The sequence below is a fragment of the Sceloporus undulatus genome, chromosome 8, assembly GCF_019175285.1.
Source record: "Sceloporus undulatus isolate JIND9_A2432 ecotype Alabama chromosome 8, SceUnd_v1.1, whole genome shotgun sequence".
Lineage (NCBI taxonomy): Eukaryota > Metazoa > Chordata > Lepidosauria > Squamata > Phrynosomatidae > Sceloporus > Sceloporus undulatus.
The window spans coordinates 25461272-25476537 of NC_056529.1; the positions used below are offsets into that span (position 1 = coordinate 25461272).

At 42.1% G+C, this 15266-nt stretch overlaps 1 long non-coding RNA gene across 2 annotated transcripts in view; it reads left to right on the top strand.

Annotated features, from left to right (window-relative positions):
• Positions 1-14562, top strand: part of LOC121937483 — a 35017-nt gene extending 20455 nt beyond the window's left edge. For both annotated transcript variants that reach the window (XR_006105144.1, XR_006105145.1), the window contains exons 2-4: positions 3226-3311; positions 7634-7760; positions 14113-14562. This is a non-coding gene — a long non-coding RNA (uncharacterized LOC121937483). The remainder of the gene's footprint in view (positions 1-3225; positions 3312-7633; positions 7761-14112) is intronic.
• Positions 14563-15266: the final 704 nt, after the last annotated feature.

Below are 15266 nucleotides of genomic sequence, written 5' to 3' on the forward strand. Positions count from 1 at the left end.
TCTCCTGCTCCCAACTTCTTCCTCTCAGATAGTCTCAGAGGTGCTGCTGCTGCTGCAAGATGCCTTGATCATCATGCTGCTGCCTAGTCTCCTTCTCAGGGAATGGGGAAAGTTCCCCTCATTTCATTTATTTTGGACTGCAGCTCCCAGAATCCCCCCTCCAGCAAAGGCACTCTGGGCCTTGTATTCCAAAATCTCCTCCTAAGCTCTCAATGCCAGATTTCCAAGTTGGCTAGAAAGCTTTATGAGGGTTTAGTCTTGCAACTCTTCATTTCTGGATGCTCCATTAGAAGCATTGACTGCTTGCAAGGCAAGAAATGTGGGGAGTCCAGGAAAAACGTGATTGTCGCAGCTCCATTGCTCTCTGACTCATGTCCCATCAAACTACAGTTCCCAGGATTCCCTAGCATTGACCCAGGGCAGTTAAAGCAGTCTCAAAGTGGATTATTTCTGCAATGTGTGTTTTGGACCAAAGCTGGGCCCTAAGGATTTGCTTCCAAGTAGACAGCTGCATCCACACTGGAGAAATAACCCAGTTTGATACCACTTGCCACTGCCATGGCTCCATGCTAGGGGATTCTGGGAGCTGTAGTTTGTCTTGGCACCAGAGAAGGCAAAGTGTCTCACTGCAATACAGTTCCATAACATTAAGGCAGGACAGTTAAAGTGGTCTCAAACTGGATTATTTCTGCAGTGCAGATGCAGATCCAAGGTGGCCTTAAGAGGCCTCCCTAATAACCAGTGTAAAGAAATAGAGGAAAACTTAAGAAGGGGAAGGAAAAAATGAAGAAGAAAGGATGAAGGAGAACAAAAATAATGTAAAGCCTCAAGTTGTTTATAGGCAGAAATAGAAGAATGAATAAAAGAGTGCTTTTCTTTTGGACTGTTTTGGAAGAAATGGGTTTGTTGGGAGGCTGAGATGAAAGAAAGAAAGAAAGAAAGAAAGAAAGAGCATGATGGCATGAAAAAGTGATGAAATTTGGATTAAAATCACCAGGCCTTTGGCTTTCTTCGGTCCTCAATAAGGGATTCACAGCAATTTTTAGCAGCATAGAAATTAAACTGATTTCCAATTCAAATCTTTCTCTCTCCCTCTTTCTTTCTCTTTCTCTCTTTCTTTTTTCCTCTGTCCCTTTTCATTCTTCAACAGCCCCACCAATATATATTTTATGTACTCTGAAGGTGTTTCCGAATAAAATGGGAAGCTGTCTTGCCATTTTGGGGGGGTTACATCACCCCCTCCCCAAATAAATTTCTCTCTCTTTCTCTCATTATATTAAATTACTAAATGGGAGTTTGGCTCATAAGGAAGAAGTCCAACTGCAAAAAAAGAAAGAGAGAGAGAAAAAGAGAGAGAGAGAAATAATAGTATATAAAAAGGAGGAGAGAGAAGGGGATATATATATCCCATATATATCCCATATATACGCCCATCAAATGGAGCTGTGATTAACACACACACACACCACACACACTCAGACTCTCATATATAAAAATTTAAGTATTTACGGAAAGCAGAAGCCTATCAATTGAAGGAGAAGGGGATATATAGAAGATAGATAGCTAGGATAGATAGACCGACAGATATATTTAAAGAGAGCATAAACCCATGAAAATTGAGCTTGGTTACGATAGGAAAGATTATATATTATAGATATATATATATTTTTAAAAAGAAACGACCAACAAATCGAGCTGTGATTACCAGAGACGAGATTAACTCTATAGATATATTATATATATATATACACTATATTCTCTATATATATATACATAACACACACACCACAAGGGCAGAACCTATCAAAATGGGCTGGATTAACAGAAAGAACGAGCGAATGATATACTATATATATATCTAAATAGATATATATATAATCTTTTTATAAAAAAATAAGAACCCATCAAATGGCGCTTGCTTAACCAGAGACGGCTACCACACACACACACACAATATATAATATCATAGATATCACATATACTTCTATATATACACACACACACACACGTCTTGTGTGTGTGTGTGTGTGTGCCTACTAACACACACTAAAAAGGAAACCCATCCAAATGGAGCTCGTGCTTAAAAGAAGGAATTCTATCTATCTATACAACAACACACACACACATAATATATACGTGTGTGTTTTATATATATATAATATATAATACACATAAAAAGGGCACCCCATCAAAAGGAGCTGTGATTAAGAGAGAAGGTATTATTATATATCTATATATATAATAACACACACACACACACAATATATTTATACGTTTGTGTGTGTATTAATATATTATTATATATAATACACTAAAAAGGGAAACCCTCAAATGGAGCTGTGATTAGAGAGCAGATATATATCATATCTATATATATATTCATTACTTACACCACACCACACACCATCTAACGTGTTGTGTGTATCTAATACACCTAAACACGGGAAACCATCAAATGGAGCTGGATTACCGAGGAGCTATTGTTTTTTTATATATTATCTCTTGACCCCACCCATATACCATAAATAAATATCATATTTATTAAAAGCAGAAGAAGCCATTCTGAGTTATGCTTAAACGACGAGGGGGGGTTAGGGCATATAATATCTATATAAATATTATATATTAATTTTTGTCCATTCCTTGCGAGTGGTGGAGGGAATGCAAATCTGCTGCTGTGCTGCTTGCTGCTGTGAAACCGGAGGCAGCGCTGGGCAAATTGGCGTCACCATTCCTCAAATTATATCATTACTCTATTTTGCAAATGTTAATCTGTTGAGCGGATTTCCCCTGGGACTGGAGCAAATTAGTTCTCTGGCTGCTGCGCTGCCTCCTCCTCCTCCTCCTTCATTGCCTCCTTCATTCCCTCCTTCCCTCTCTCTCTCTCTCTCTCTGCGAAGTCTCTGGGCTCAGGGCAGACAAGCACCTCCGATTTGCAGATTACAATTAGGCCTTCTGATTTGGGCTCCTTCAAGCATTGATAATTTTCGGCATATTAAGCACGTTTTAGCAAAGGTGATAAGTCAGTTTTAATTGAAATGAAATTATTATTCTGATGGAAGTTTTTGGGGTTATTATTATTAAGGCGGCGGAGAGCGGAGCGGAGCGAAAGAGGGGGATAAAATAGGCAAGGAGGAGAGAAAAGAAGACTGTCCTCATTTCAGATTCAAGTCTATATATATATATATTAATAATCATCATTTTTCTTCTTCTTTTTTAATGCAGGAGAAAAGGCGAGAAAAAAGGAAAGGCGGGGGAAAGTTTGAAGATCTTTTTTTTTGAAGGGCATTACTATGTCAGGATTGAAGGAGGTAATTTGAAGAGAATTACTTTATTTTAATTCATATATATATATATATTTTCTATCAGGCCTGAAGTGAATTAAAAACTCCAAATCAATCGCCTCCCTCCTTCGGTCGCTTCTCGCCTCCCTCCTTCCTTTTCTTTTCCTCCCTTCTTTTCTTTTTTTTCCTTCCCATCTTTGACCGAATTACAATTATAGATAATTATATGAAGTTTTCTCTCTCTCTTTTTTTTTTAATTGTCGGATTAAGGAGACTTCATATTTTTATTTTAATGTCCTCTTCTCCCCCCTCCTTTCCTCACTGGTTCCTTCCTTTCTTTTTTAAGGTTCATTGGAGTTTTCTATCCTCTTGTCTTCTCTTCTCTTTCCTTTTCTACATCTTTCGATCAAAGAAGGTTCCTAATTCATTTTTCTTTTTGGGGGGGAGCTTTCTGGAAAACATCAACAACCCCCCAAAAAACCCCTTTACTTTTTTAATTGGCGCCGCCTTTCCTTTCCTTTCCGCCAGCGGATCAAAACCACCTCCGACAATTAATTTAGATTTAATTCTGTAATTATCAGCAAATCGAGTAATGTGCGAGTTAATTTAGATAGTTAAAAATTAACTTGCGTGAAGTTAATTGAGTAATTAAAACCCTCAACTGCCGCCTATTAATTTGCTAATTAAAAAATAAATTTGATTTTGTGTAATTTAAAGTAATATTGACATCAGTGTTGGATGGGCGGTTTTTATGGGGGTTTTATGGGGGAATTTATTGGGGGGCGGCGGCAAGGAGGACACCTGCCGCTCTAGAAATCCCAAACTGGGCCCTAAGGGCAAAACAAGAAGCATATTAGGCTTTTTTAAGAGGACAAAATGAAACGGAAGGATCAATCCAGAAGGGTTTGCCCTCCAAAGAAGGAAAGAAGTGTCCGAAAAGCAAGAATATCAGGCGAAAAGAGGAAAAGAGGCGCGATTTGCACGAGGCGCAAAACACGTGTCAATGTCAGGTGTGCGCCATGACCATATATGGAGGTGGAGGGGCGTGGCCTCTCCCTATTGGTTCCTGCCAGAAGCGGCCATGTGGTCTCCCTCTCCATCGATCAATGCTTCCTAAACTTTGGTCTTCCAGGTGTTTTGGACTCCAACTCCCAGAAGCCCCAGGCAGCTTGGCCAAGAGTTAGGGATGCTGGGAGATGAAGGCCAAAACATCTGGAGGACCAAAGTTTGGGGATCCCATGTTAGTGCCATTTTCAAGTGCTATGGGATCAAGGGTCTTTCTCCTTCTCTGCCAAAGAGACTCACTGATTCCCAAACTTTGGCCTTCCAGGGGTTTTGGACTCCAACTCCCAGAAGCCCCAGCCAGCTTGGCCAAACGTCAGGAATGCTGGGAGCCAAAGGTCAAAACATCTGGAGGAACAAAGTTTGGGAATCGCATGTTGGCACCACTTTTATGTCCTATGGGCTCCTAGGATTTGTAGTTTTGCAAGATCTTTCTCCTTCTTGGTGCATCGCCCTAATGTGATTCCCAAACTTTGGTCTTCCAGGTGTTTTGGACTTCAACTCCCAGAAGCCCCAGCCAGCTTGTGAATTCGGGGAGCTGAAGTCCAAAACATCTGGAGCACCATCACTGCACCACTCTCAAGTGCTATGGGATCCTGGGATTTGCAGTTTTGCAAGGCCTTTCTCCTTCTCTGCCAAAGAGGGCTGGAGTGATTCCCAAACTTTGGTCTTCCAGAGGTTTTGGACTTAGCTCTTGGAAGCCCTAGCCAGCTTGGCCAATAGTTGGGAATTATGGAAGCTGAAGTCCAAAACATCTGGAGGACCAAAATTTGGGAACCACAGCACCTGACATAAAAAAACAAAATCCCAGGATTCTTTTAAAATGGAGCCATGGAGCAGTTAAAGTGGTGTCAAACTGCACTATTTCTGCAGTGTAGATGCAGCCATGGCAGTTCAAGTGGTCTCCAGAGTCCTACTCCAACAGTCAAACCATTATGCAACAGATGCTGGATTCCTGCTCCTGACTGCCCTGGTCATTGTAAGAAATGGCGAAGAATGCTGGGACTTGCAATTTGGCAAGTGTTGGGTGACCTGTTTAGGCTTGTGGCCTAAAACAGTGCTGCTCAAAGTTGTGGTCTGCAGACAAGTGTTGGTTCTCCAGCCGTCGGTTCTGGGTCTCTGGCATTCCCAGGAAAGCTTGGTAGCCAATGGGCACAGATACAGTGCCAGTCCATGACACCCCAAAATCAACAAATAAGTCACCAGAACGCCCAACATGGGAGGATAAGAGCTAACCAGAAAAGTCCCAGCATAGTGTTGTAATGGTTTGAGCGTTGGACCAGGATTCTGGAGGTCAGGGTGCAAATCCTGGCTTGGCCATATAAACCCATTGGATGACCCCAAGGTCAGACTCAGAGTGTATGGCAATTGCAAACCCTGCTCTGAAGAAATTTGCCAAGAAAACCCTAGGATAGGCTCACGTTAGGGTCGCCATAAGTCAGAAAGCATGACTTCAAGGCACGCAACAACAACAACTGATCCCAGAGTGAGCAAAAAGGTGGAAGAAAACTCCAAATTTTGCATTTTAAGCATCCCAATGTGAAGAGAAAGGGAGACAAGGTTGTCCATCTCTGAGCAAGAGGCAAGCCATCCTTGGAAGCATGTGTTCTCTGATATTGTGGTACCTGGGACACCTATGTCTCCTCCGAAGAACAAGAGCTCAAGTACCTCAATGCAGTGGAAACCAGTACTCAGTGCTCCAGAAAGGTGGCCTTCCCTCTTTGCCCCTATCATTTTCTATCTGGTGGTAGACTCACCCTGCATCTGAAGGCTCCATAGAATTAATAGTAGTTAGACAGAGTGAGATGGCTGTAGTTTGGGTGCCTTGGCAGGGCAGCAAAACATTGTGTGGGTGCTGTGTGCCTTCAAGTCATTTCTGACTTACAGCAACCCTAAGGCAATACTATGATGGGGTTTCCTTGGCAAGATTTATTCAGAGGTTTGCCATTGCCTTCCCCTGCGGACATAGAATCGTAGAATCATAGAACTGGAAGAGATTTGCCTAAGGTCACTCAATGGGTTTCATGGCTGAGTTGGGAATTGAACCCTCCACTCCACGAAAGGAAATAGACTTAAGTCTATGGAAGCGCATGCTGCACACTTCTTTCTTTTGCTGAGTCCCAAAGGTGCTGCAAGATTTCTCTGCATACTGATTCTACAGACAAACACGGCTATATCTTTGAATCCTGCTCTCCAGAGTCACTTCAGTTTGTTGGTGTTGTTATCTCAGCTTCACAGTCTAGTAGGCATTACCAGCTGGTGTTTTGGACCATTAGCGATTCAGATTTCGTCCAAGAACCTATGACTCAGGGAGATATCATTGGATGATGCGGTCTGTTACTAGTAGCACAATTTGTTGTCGTTGTGCCGTCATAGATCCTATCTATGGAGATTTTATTCAGATGGTTTATCAGAATGGCACTCAGGGCACCTATCGTCACTGGAATCACAGTTGTTTCCTTTCCCCAGAAATATTGAATCTCCATTTCTAGGTGTTGTTGACGCTTGTTTTCTCCTGCCTTCTGCAAACTCTTCTGAGCCAAAGCTGGACAGATTGGAGGTTGCAAGGTTCCCCTTCTTCAAACAAAACAAAACAGAAACCCAATATCAATCAGCTACAGTCTGGTGCAAAAGACATGCACTTAGAATTAAGCACAATAGACTAACACAGCAACCCTTCTGGAAACTGTAATTTAGCATTAAATCATTCTGAACGTAGGAATTGGTTTCAATTACTGGAACTAAACTGAGCTCGCAGTCCATCCAAACAAAAACCCACTCTTGGTTAACCCCAGTGTCCATCTTTCTTAATTTCAGGGGCGCATATATATGTGTTTGTGTGTGTGTGTGTATTGGTGAGGAAAGATTGGGAGTGTCATTGTGTCTCTGTCATTGTTGAAAAACTGGGAGACAGAAATAGTGCATCCCCAAATCTACCAATAGATTGGATTTAACCAAATCTAAGCTATCACCCATCCTCCAAATCTTGCTCCAATATGTTCCAGGGGTCAATGAATCACAAAAGACTGACTGCAGTTTTGTGTCATCTTGAACCCGATCAGCTTCACAGAGTGGAATAAAAGAAAGAGAAACACACTCTTATTTATTTATTTTCCAAAAATGAATCTGTATCCAGGTGAAAACAGTGAAGCAAAGGCTTCAGTGCCCTAAAAATCAACAGGGCCTGTGGAGAAGCAGAAAGTAAGCTTGCTCCATGCTCTACATGGCACCCCTTCCAATATTTAAAGACCACCATCATGTCACTTCTCAATCTTCTCTTCTTCAAGCTAAACATACCCAGAACCTTCACATGTTCCTTGGTTCCTTGGTTCCAGACCTTTTTGGTTGACCTCCTCTGGACATGGTTCCGCTTATGGATATCTTTGGTGCTCAGAACTGGACACAGTATTCCAGGTAAGGTTTGACCAAAGACCTTCCCTTGATCTGGATTCTGTTGTTGTTGTTGTTGTGTGCCTTCAAGTTGTCTCCAACTTATGACACCCCTCAGGCCTATCACAGGGTTTTCCGGGGCCAAGAGAGTGTGATTTGTCTGGGGTCGCTCAATGGGTTTCCATGGCCGAGTGAAGAATCGAACCCTGGTCTCCAAAATTAATAGTCCCATGCCCAAACAACTTTATGCTGAAGTCAAGGTATGAATAGTAGAGTACTGTGAAGTGAAGTTTTGGGAAGCGAATGAAGGTTTGAGTAAGTGAAGGAAGGAAAGTAAGAAGGAAGGAGGAGAAGAAAGAGATGGAACTAGAAGGTAGAAGAATAGATGAGAAGTGTATAAGAAGGAAAGAAGGGTAGGAGGTATGAGAAGGTTTTTGAATATGAAGCGATACAAGAAAGAGTATTATAGGTGTCAGTGCAGAAGTGGATTTACTCCAGGGTTTAGGCTAGTGTTTAAATGAACTGTCCGAGGTGCTGAGTCCCAGCAGGAGACCCAGCATCTTAAGAGCAGAGCAGATGCTTTGGAGAACCAGGCCAGTTCCAGGAACAGAGGTCAAAGAGGCCAGAGGCAAAGTTCCCAACATCACACCAAGCCAGCCATCCCACAAAAGCCAAGGGGCCAGGAAACAAAGCTAAGATTAAAACCAAAAGCAACAACCAACAAACCCTCCGACTAGAGAGTCCGGTAAGCTACAAGAAGAAGGATCCATGTCCAATGAGAGGCCAGGCTTTAACTGGTCCAGGGCAAGATAAAGTTGGCCAGGGATGCTCCAAGAGGCAAAATCCAAGGTCCAGCATCTGCTGGATGTTGACCATAGAGTTGCTCTGGAGGACCTAGAGATTGCTAGAGAGAACACAATCAAATCTGTCAATGATCAAGTCCATAATAGTCAAAGCTGCAAACGTGGAGGGCTGGCTCTCATCATCACCACCACCACCATCATCATCTGTTTGGGGGTTCCTGTGATTTGGCCTAGTTCCTGGCCCTGATTTCTACTGTTTGAGAGAGATGGAGGGGGAACCTAACCCCTAAGTCCATGGGACCGGTCTATCTGCTCTGGGTTTTAGCCTGGAGCCTACCTCCCCAAAAGCTTCAGCACTTGGGGTATCTCCTTCAAAGTTCAAACCAAGAGCAAACCTACCCAGCCATCCCACTGCTACAGAGGCCATGAGCTGCCATTGCAGAGATTGCGCGCACACCTTCAAAAGACCTGGCTGCCTCCCTCTTGGGGCGCTTCCACAGGATTTGGGGTGGTTTAATGAATCCACACTCTTTCAAAGGTGTTTGTGTGGTGTTTTCGGAGAAGTGAGATTAAAGCGGTTGCAGCAGGCGCATTGTTCTCTCCCTGTGCGGAGGAGGAGGAGGCTGCATAGACAATGCTGTATTCTTTTACAACATGTTCCTCAAGTCGGAATATAACCTCTTGCCCTCCCCTCCATTCACAATCATTCATGCGGCTGCGTGGGTGCATGCGGGATATGCAAAATCTGGTTTGCAAAACTCTGCCCTGGTGGTTTTTAAAACTCTGTTGTTCTTTGTGTTGCGTGACGTTTGTCCAAAAAGCAAGAGTCTAGGCCAGGGGTAGGCAACCTTTTTGATCCGGGGGCCGGGTTGCTGTCCCTCAGACAACTGGGGGGCCGAAGCCAAAAAATAAATAATTAAATAATTTTTTAAAAATAAATAAATAAATAAATAAACCGGGACAAATGTGGGACAAAATTTTCAAATGGAGGACACTTTTTTAAAAATGGAGGACACGCAAAAAAAATTGCTGATTTTTTAAAAAATGTTAATATAAATGCATGTTTTGGAGGCTTCTATAGACAATTGCCCCCACTTGCCTCCCCTTGCCCGCCTCCTCCTGATAGGCCAAAGGCCCCATGCCCTCACGCGAGAGGCCAAAGGCTCCGGCGGCAATTGGCGGCAGGACCGGGCTGGGGCCGGTCCCAAGGCCTTGCCGGGCCGCATCCGGCCCGCGGGCTGCAGGTTGCCTACCCCTGGTCTAGGCCCAGGATGGCCAGAGGTTTCCAGGGGTGCATCTCTACACTGTAGAAATAATGCAGTTTGACACCATGGCTGCATCCTACAAACACCTCAAATGTGTCGTTTTCTGAGGCTCCTCCATTCTTTGGCAGAGAAGGCTAAAGGCCTTGCAAAGCTACAAATTCCGGGATTCCATAAGATGGAGCTGCAACACTCAAAGTGGTGTCAAACTGCTTTATTTTTACAGTGTAGATGCACCCTAGGGAGGATTTCTTCACGCCTTGCATGGTCAAACTGTGGAACTCACCACCATCAGATGCAATGATGGTTGCCAATTTGGCTATTGACCTGCAACAACAAAACAGGGAAGACAGAGGGATAGAGAGAGGCGACTCCCTCATTTTTGATCCTCGTCCCTTGAGGAAGGTTGCACAGCCATAAGTAAAGTCTGGCTCAAGGAAATGGTCCAAAGCATACTGAGCTCCATAGACCAAGCCTGGGTCCTCCTATCCCTCTCCGAAGCCGTACTTTTTAACTGTTGACTGTTCACACACTTGTTTCCTAGCCTCCAAGATGTACATATCTGTGCTGTTGACATAATTCAGTTTGACACCGCTTTAACCGCTATGTCTCCAACCTACAGAATCCTGGAATTTGTAGTTCGGTGAGGCGCCAGGACTCTTTGGCAGAGAAAGCTAAAGACTTTGCAAAAGGATAAATGCCAGGAATCCATTAGATAGAGCTACAGCACTTAACGTGGCGCCAAGCATCGTACTGAGGGCAAATTCCAAGAGAGTCCAATGCACATGTGGACCATCCTTCTCTAATCTGGTGAATGGTGACCTCCTTATCCTTCTCTCCTTGAAAGCCCTAGCACTCTCCTTGAACTCTTTCTTCTCCAGCATCAACATCCATTTCCTTGCAGACACCCAGACAAGCCTCCTCTGGGTCCTTTCTGCATCACTTTCTCTCCTTATAGGAACCACCTGGATCCCCAACAGAGCTCAAAACAGTTTCCTTATTGGACCACAATACCCAGCATCCTCCCACCGGCCATGGAAGTGTAGTCTTTGTTAAAAAAGAAACAAATAGGAGTGTATGTGAAGAAGCCAAGGCTGCAGGAGGCAACTTTTTTCTTCCTGGCTGCAGACTTTGACCTTTGATGCTCTTTGCATCCCGACACTGATCTCCAAAGCAGATGGGAGTGTCAAAGCCACAGAGCTTGAAAAGGAAAAACAGGGAGATATATGGGGCTGGACAGGCTGGTAATTCATTGCAATGCCCCTCCTGCCTTAGAATAGCTTTCTGCCCTTCCTTCCTTCCATCCATGGGAGGCTTTTGGGCCCTGGCTTTTTATTGTTGTAAACTAGGTTCCTTGGTGGGAGAGGCTTGGGTTAGTCTGGAAGCTACTCTTTCTGCAGTTGCTCATCGCTTCTTTTTCTTTTCTTTGGCTTCTTCTCCAAGTCCCAAGTTGTGTCCATGATGCCACTCTGAACCACAACCCTAAGCATTGGAGACAGGTCCTTAACCCAGATTTCTTACTGAGCTTTATGCCTGAACCTGGATTTCTGAAACTAAGGACAATCATAGGCCTGTTACAGACTTCCAAATTAAAGCTGCTTCAGGTCTCTTTGGATGTATGCTGTTTAAATGATGCATGCATCCTAAGAATCCAGAAGCTGCACCAAAGCTGCCCTCCAGTGCTTAGGAATGGAGTCTGGCTTTGAAGCGACCTCCGGACTCTTAGGACCCAGGCATCATTTAAATAGCATACCTCCAAAGAGACCCAAAACAGCTTTATTTTGGCAGTCTGTCACAGGCCATAGTTTCTCTGAAGATGCCAAACATCAGGAATAGACTCTTCTAGAACATGCCCATTCAGCCCAAAACCCCACCAAAAACTATGGGTCCTGGCCATGAAAGCCTTGGACTTCACAATAATAGTATTAATAGTAACAGTAGTACTATCAGCAAAACAACACTATTGACATCATAAATCAGTCTCAATTGCAGTGCTGTATAAAACACCAACTATAATGTATTATATTTACAGAGAACCACCTGTCCTCTTGTGGGGGGTAGTGTGACCTAGTGGTTGGAGTGCTGGACCATGACTCTGGAGACCAGGGTTCGATTCCTAGCTTGTCCATGAAACCAAGTGGGTGACCTCCGGCAAGTCACACTCTCTCAGCCTCTTCAGGGGAAGGCAATGGCAAACCTCCTCTGACCAAATCATGCCAAGAAAGCACCATGATAGGGCCGCCATAAGTTGGAGACAACTTGAAGGCACACAAGAACAACAGCAAGAACCTTTCCTCTTCTTCTTCACTGCCTTTGAGTCAACCTTGACCATTGCTGAGGCCTGTCCATCTCCCTCTTCTGGGTAGCCACAGTCCAGAACATTTAACCATGTTCAGCCAAGGAGTGCGTAGGAGGACAGGAGAGTTTGGGAAGCGCTGCTCTAGAAAGGAGGAAGGAAGGAGGGAGGGAGGGAGAGACTAGGAGGGAAGGAAGGGGGAAGAAAAGAAGGAGGGAGGGAAGGGGGTAAGCAGGAAGGAAGGAGGGAACAAGGAAGGACAGAAGAAGAAAGAAGAGTGGAAGGAAGGAGGAAGTGAGGGAGTGAAGAAGGAAGGGAGGTAGGGAGGAGGAAGTTAGGGAGGGAGGAAGAAGGAAGGAAGTGAATGAAGGAAAGAAGGAAGAAAAGGAGGGAAGGGGGAAGGAAGGACAGAGGAAGGAAGGAAGGAAGGAAGAAGGAAGGGCAGAGGAGGAAGAAGAGAGGGAGGGAGGAAGTGAAGGAAGGAGGAAGTGAAGGAAGGAGTCCAACTCTCTTGGGAACTCAGCCCAAGAGGAGCCTTGGGAAGGAGTGTGCCATACATCTATGTGTGTGTGTATGTATCTCTATGTCTATCTCTAAGGCTGGCCTGGAGCGGAGAGTGCGGAGGGTGGCGTTGGAGGCAGGGAGGCAGGATGGAGGGATGGAGGCAGCCGGGAGGAGGGCGGAGGAGGGTTCGGGGCGCGAGGCTGGTTCCTCTTATTATCAAGTTAATTAAAGGCAGCATCTGACAATGTCACTCGCTGCAGAAAAAGGGATTTAAACGCGACGTCTCCCAGGGCCCTTCGTGTCAAGCGCCCCTTCCTTCGCTCTTTCGCTCTTTCTTCGCCTTTCCCTCTCCCCCTCTCTTTCTCTCTTTCTTTCTTTCTCTCTCTCTTTCTTTCTTTCTTTCTCCCAATCATCCTGGGCCTTCTTCGCAATCCTTGCCTTTTCGAGGCAGCGATGCAATTATCAGGACGATTAGATGGAATAAATATAAACGAGGACGACGTTTTTAAATAGGATGAAATGAAATGAAAGAACACTCTCTCTTTCCAAAAGGAAAGTGTTTCTTAGGCAGGCGCTGAGCGTACAGAGATGTATGTGTGTATATGTATATGTGTGTGTATATATATGGACATATACATTTATATATTACACATTTACACATGAATATGCATACAAATACACACAGACACATATATATACAGTATTACATTTATATATATCACACACACACACATATACATATATATATTACATATATACACAGGAATATGTATATAACACACACACACATATATACAAACGCATGTATATATTTTACAAATTATATATATATATATAACATATCTACACATGAATATATATATATATATGTATATTCACACACACATGCATGTATATACAGTATTACATATCTACACATTAATATATGTGTGAGTATATATTCACACGCACATACATGTGTATATATATTACATATACAAACACATAATATATATATTGCAGGTACATATATTAATATATACATTAATAAATAACATGCGTGTGTGTATGTGTGTGTGTGTGTGTGTGTGTATAGTGTAATAGAAAGAGCTATCAAGGGAAAAGGTTGGATGAAAGGGCTCCTTTTTGTAACCCTCTCTTCCAGATGAAAGGCTCTTCTCAAGCACTTTAAGAGGGGATTGTATTATGTTCCCCTTCCTTTTAAGGAGGGGAAAAACCCTTTATATATATATATATATATATATATACATATATATATATATATATATATATATATATATATATATATATATATATATAATTTCATTTACCCCTCCTCCCTAAAGATCTGGGATGTCTGCCCTCCTCCAAGGAAAAAAGAGGAGCATGGGGAAGACTCATCATCATCATCATCATGAGAGATATCATAATATATCATTTTCTCCCCTTCTTTTTGGTCAAAAAGTCTGTTTTTCTTTCTCTCCTGTTTAAATGATCATGTTTTCCTTTCCCCTTTCCCTTTCTTTTGGCAGAAATGTGCCCCATTGAAATGCACCCAAAGCCTCAGCATCCTCAGCATCCTCATCCTCATCCTCCTTCTTCTCTTCTTCTCTTCGGTGGGACTTGCTCTGGAGGTCAAGTGACGGACGGATTGTATGCTTCTCCATAATAATATTAATTAAACAATTTGCATGCTAATAAGGTAACAATTATCAGGGCTTCTGTTGAAAGATTCAGGTTATTACAACACGCCAGTCTGGAGGCCAAGGGTCAGGCAGTGAGAGGCGAGAGGAAATTTCAACTCGAATTAACAGGCTGTCAGCTCCAGAAAATGGGATAAATAAAGTTGAATTAATTCATTATAATGGAGAGAGAGAGAGATTGAGAGAGAGGGAAGGAAGGAAAGGAAGAAGAGAGGAAAGGAGGAAAAGGAGGGGGAGAAACAGAAGAGGAGAAACAACCTTCCCTCCTCCGTGGATGTTTTATTTCATTCCACCCTATTATTATTATTATTATTATTATTATTATTATTATTAAAAATACAATATTATTATATTATATTGTATACAATATTATTATATTGTATGTTGGATGATTTTAACTATGTTAGCCGCTTTGATTGTTTTATGACAGGAAAGCAGGATACAAATAACATTATTATTATTATTATTATTATTATTATTATTAAAATTATTATTATTAAATAGTATTTCAAATTAAAGCTATTTAACAAAATAAAATATTTAAAATAAAATTATTAAAATAATAATAATGATAATAATATATTTCATATTATTATTATTATTAAAAAGGTTGGAATGAAATATATTATTGTTATTATTTTAATAATTTTATTTTAAATATTTTATTTCACATTGTTATTATTACAAAGGGTGGGATGAAATATATTATTATTATTATTATTTTATTAAATTTGTTTAATTTTAAATGTTATTTAATAATAATAATAATTTTAATTTTATTTGTATTCCTGTAAAAAAACAATCAACTTAGTTAAAAGCATCCAACATACAATACTTAGTGTATATATAATATTACAATATCCCCCCCTAAAAAATAAGAATTAAACACATCACCATTAAAATTGATTAATTTAAAAGAAACCATTAATGACAGCATAAATAATGGGTAGAATAGTAGCATGACACATGATGGTTGTTGTTGT